General features: G+C 51.8%; 1 long non-coding RNA gene across 2 annotated transcripts; it reads right to left on the reverse strand.

Moving 5' to 3' along the window:
* Positions 1 to 65: 65 nt before the first annotated feature.
* LOC112478439 lies at positions 66 to 3,742 on the reverse strand. 2 transcript variants are annotated; one of them, XR_003045829.1, is made up of 3 exons: positions 3,681 to 3,742; positions 2,740 to 2,816; positions 66 to 396 (listed from the first exon to the last, which is right to left on the reverse strand). It is a non-coding gene; the product is annotated as an uncharacterized LOC112478439 (long non-coding RNA). The 2 variants fall into 2 exon arrangements; XR_003045828.1 differs by having other exon boundaries at positions 66 to 1,781.
* Between the last annotated feature and the right edge of the window lie 1,216 nt (positions 3,743 to 4,958).

Here is a 4,958-nt window from a genome sequence, read left to right on the forward strand (position 1 = left end):
CATCACTCCTCCCCCTTGCCCACCTCCCCAGTTAAATTTATGAGTTCAGGGCTGGCCTTCAGGAATTAGGAATATTTATGCTTCTTTGAGAATGAGGTTTGGAAGGTGATAAATAAGTGGCCATGGGGGGTGGTGTGCAGCTGGGGGCTCCTATTTTTAGCATGGCCACTTTCCCAAGGCCTCCCGTCCACTAATTCCCTCTCATCCTGAGCCAGAGAAGGGAGCATTGAGGGAGGTGGGGAATGAGTTTCAGATATCAGGAAAGGGGTTTAGCTATCCTGAAGAGCCCCTCAGGACTACAGATCTTTGCAGCAGAAAGGGTTGAAGGCAGATGGGAGAAGAACTTTCCGAACATCCTGGCATTCATATGGCCCCTGGAGTGCAGTTACAGCATTTCTGCAGAAGATGGAGAGAAATGAGAAGCCAGTTTCCCCTCTGCCCCCCTAAACTCAGTTGCCAAGGAATAGGGCAGAGGAGCCAGGAAATTCAGAGACAGGTTTATCTGGCATGTCACCTCTCTCATAGGGCAAAAAAGATTTAAAATCCCACCCCCACCCCCGCTCCACACACACAGAGCACAGCCTGGGCCCCTGGAAAAGGAGGCTAGGAATGTAGAGCTTAGGGCATCTCGGAATCTCAGTCCCCAACCTGTCCACCCCCACTGCTTGCTGAGAATTGAAAACAGCCAGTAGTTCTTAATACCCCTTGCCCTGGGCCTCCAGGAAATGAGGGAAGGAGGGGATCTGTCCAGAGATCCACATGGCTTCTCCAGCCCTTAGTTCCAGGAGCCATTGTCTGTGACTCCCAGCCCAGTCAGAGGGCTTGCTCTGGGTTTGAGTAGGTAATGAACAAAGATGGGTCCATAATGAAAAAGGAGTCTAAAGAGAACAGAGAGACCTGGGGAAGAGCTGCCCCTGCACACACACTATGCTCTTCATCCACTATGGCCTTAGCAAGGATGGCCACAGCACACATGCTTGCGCACAGGCGCACACACCCCTCAGACTGTGCTGCCTGGAGTGGGAGAAGGGAGGGAGAGAGGGGTCTAGACTGGCCCTTTAAGAGCCACTTAGGGTCAGAAAGCCTGGGCTACAGAAAGGGGAAGGAGCTGATGTCAGAAGACAGATGGGCAGCAAGATGGGGATTGATGCTAATGGGGGAGTTAAAGCTAAGTACCCAGACACTCAGAGGGCAGAACTGCAGATCTGTCTTCCTTATGCTCACCCCCACCCCCAAACCAAGGCTGTAAATCTGCCTTCTCAACTGGGGGAAGGGGGAGTGAGGAAAAACGGAATGCTCTCTTCTCCCTTTTCCTATTTTTCCTTACCCTGTGCCGCCCCCTCTCCCCAATTCTTTTGTCCTTCTCCAATCTCTTCCCCCCAATCTATAACCCTTCCCACTAAAATTTCCAGTTTTGGGCTTTGCACCAGGAAATGAAGGAATGGTTTCAGCTTGCAGAGTTTAAAAGGAAACCACAACAAGGTCTCCCTGACCATACCCAGATGGGAATGGGTTGGTGGGATTGCGGTAAGAGGCTGGTAGGCTGGAAGCTCCCTCCCAGGTGCCTCAGTTTCTTTTCCCTCCACCCTCTTCTTACTTGGAGGTAACTGTAGCAGCCTTCTCCCAGGACAGTGAAGGCGGGAAGCAGGATATTGGTCGCCAGTTGCTGAAAGGGGTGTGAAAACTTCAGAGTTGGGTTTGTGGAGGCCTCTGACACACTGAGATGTTGGCGGGGTTGGTGGGCCTCCAAGGACAGCTAAGGAAGCTGCAGGAGCTGTCCACTAAAAAAAGATGTATGGTCTGGTTTCTCGGAAACTCCTGGATCAAGCCGTTCCCTCTCTGAGCACACACCCTGCCTGCTGAGTAGAGACAATTTCAGACCAATAGTCTATTTACTGTAAAGGCAGGATCCAAATGCTCCTCACACCTCTCAAGAGGCAGTTGGTGACCTCAGGGAAGGCCACCTCAGAGGGGCCAGAGCTAGTAACCCTTGGAGAATTCCATTTCTTCCCTTACTTCCAGGTGATACTGTACCTCCCAATTTTCAGGACTCATAATCACCTTTAGCTCCCTCTTTACTGGCAATCAGGGTCTTGAGAAGTTACTTTATATTAGAAGAAATCCCTCTCCATCTCATCTGTTGCAGTGCTAAACCTGAACTCCTTTTTAGTCCTAGAAACAATTGGTGCCTGATTGCTCCCTGGTTTCCAGATCCTCCTCAGTATCATAAGAGAATGCCCCTAAGACATCAATCTCATCTCTTCCCTCCTCCTAGATTTTCCTTCAAAGGCTTAAAATCAGCTCAAGGCCCTTCTCTCTCTGTTCCTAAGTTTTCAAGGACAAGGAAGAGAGCAAGGTTGGACTGGGAAAAGGAGAAGCCATTGGAACCCAGGCTTCCAGCCTCCCAGCATCTGGCCAAGAACTCCCTCCCTTTCCAGGGAGGTCAGCCATTGCCCTCGGCCCTGGGCCCTGGTACTTCTCTATCCTGGTGATAAATCCTGTCTTTGTCTCCCCCTCCAACCCAGGCCCCAGGCGGCTAGGGGTCAGAGGCTGGAGGAGGGGTCATGTGGAGGAGGGAGAGACGCAAGGAGAGTGGGAGGAGAAGATGGACAGGAGCAGCTGGTGAGCAGGCATAGGGGGTAGGCAGTGAGGGGATGGGGCCCCTTGATTCTACAGATCCTGACTGCACATTCCAGCATTCCAAGTGAGAGAGACAGGATTCCTGAGATGTAGAAATACCTTGGGAATGGCCCCTGGAGCATCAGGAATACTGAGAGATGAGGGGTTGGTGTGGGGTGACTCAAACAAGGAGGCTCCTGAAAGAAATTGGGGAATAAGAATATTGTGGGAATCATCCCTATCCCCACCACAGATTCCTACATATGTGCAGTGTGCGAATGCTCGTAGATGGACAGATAAACACACATGCACACACACAAGATTTATGGCCCATCAGCATGAGGGAGCCCAGGAGAGCCAGCCTGCCCCTTGCCTGGCCCCTCCCCAGCTGCCTTTTCTTGCTGTGACTTTCCTGTCTTCATCGCTCCATTCTTTTTCTTAGCTCTCAGCCTCGCTGCTCTTTGTGTGGGTTTCCCGCACTCTCCCAGTTTCTGCTGGCTTTCTGCTAACTCTTAGCCCTGCTTTTTTGTGTTACTTTCTGTCATTGGGCTTCTCTTTCCATCTTCCTGTCCTACTCCTCCGCCCTTGGACTCTCCATCTGTCCTGCCTCTGAACTCAGGCCAAGCCATTGCCCTGCTTCACTGCCACCCCAGAGACCTCTGTCTGGCCCAGGGGGGCAGTCAGGTTTCAAAGAGGGATAGGAAGGAGAAAAGAGGCTCTGAATGAGCCCCTGCTTTGGTGGAAAGTCTAGAATCATTGTGTTATGATATGGGATAGAAATTGGTGGAGGAAGCCAGGTGACCAGGAAAGCTCAACTACGGAAGGAGAGGTGAAATGGAAAGGAAGAAAGACTGATAGAGAAAAGATGCTAAAGAGAGAGGGGTAAGGACTAAGAGGTCCCTTTAAGTGTATGTTTTGGGTCAGTCTAAAGAGGAGGAGCTGAGGGGCATTTACTGAGTCCTATTGAGACACAGATCCAAAGACAAGATCTGGAAACCCAGCCGGAAAAACAAAGATTCGATTTCCACCAGGCAGCCACAATTCTGAGCTCTCTCGCCTACCTGGGAAGATCTCACAGACCTCTTCTCTGCAGTCTTGGAGTGCTGGTTCCCTCCCAACTCACCTCCTCCCTGACCATTTCCCCTCCCCACCAGCGAGAATGACATCAGCTCTGGCTGCCCTGCCACTATCCTCAACCCTGCTGATGTACTCTCCCATGGGTGAATCAGAGGCCAATCACTTCTGCCCCACCCATTCATTCTCCAGTCCAGGAGCTGGGGCTTACACAAGCCAGCTCCCCAGGGTGGGAGTACCAGGAAGGCCTCTGCAGGACATGGTGGAAATAAAGGGGGGCGGGGCATGGGTACCAGGGAGAGGGAGAGGAACTGGAAGGGGGGCACTTGAGGAAGAGGGGCTGTAGCACTAAATCACCCTGTGGGGGGCTCTCTCTGTCTGAGCTCAGTGGGGTAGGGAAAAGGATAGACATTTAAGGAGGGGGGAGAGAAAAATGGAGAATGGCCACATCTGGCAGGCAGGTGTCTGGCACCATTCAGGCTGCAGTCACTTTCCCAGCCAAAGAAGAGGAAGGGGGAGTAGGAAGGAGGGGCTTCTTAGGTTCCCCTAGGGAAGAGGGAAGGGCTTACAGAGACAGAGGCCCACAGTCAGAGACCACGGGAGGGAGATAATCAGATCCTACTCCCTAGTCTCTACTTCAGTCAGTGCTGGGGATGGGTTTGCTCATAGTCCTGAAAGAAAACTGTTGGCCAGAGGACTGGGTAGGCCAGGGCACCAGAGTTGCATTCCTAGTGAGAAACAGAGAGGGCAGGACAAGTTCAAACCAGGCCAGGCTGGGGAAATAAGCTCGGAGAATTCTAAATTTGAGAACTGGATAGAACTCTATTCTCTACACCATCAGTAATCAGCAGCACTCCGCCCCGCACCCCCCACCCCACGCCCGCAATTCTCACATTGACATGCCTCCTGCCCAGGGTCAATGCTGAGTGATGAGTAGGAAAATTAGAATGGTAAGTCTTGGCATTGCTTTTCCCAACACAGACAAGCAAAGACAGGGAAACCCAGTCCTCGTCCAGCCCCCTGTACCCTAATCTGCAGTGCAGGATTGCAGGAGTGGTATATCCAACCATTTTTCTCTTTTTCCATCTGCTGAGGGGGATCCCAGGCACAGATGCCCCACAGTTGCTCAGCTTAATTGCCAGGTTCTCACAGAAGGCAGGCAAGACTGGGCAACTCTAGGTTTCATGTCTTGATGTTGGAGAGGCTCTTCCCACTCCAGTTACGTTCTTTCCCTCATCCTTTCCTATCTAAGGTCCTAAATGCAG

Source organism: Pteropus alecto, unplaced genomic scaffold (genome assembly GCF_000325575.1).
Source record: "Pteropus alecto unplaced genomic scaffold, ASM32557v1 scaffold220, whole genome shotgun sequence".
In the NCBI taxonomy this organism is placed as follows: domain Eukaryota; kingdom Metazoa; phylum Chordata; class Mammalia; order Chiroptera; family Pteropodidae; genus Pteropus; species Pteropus alecto.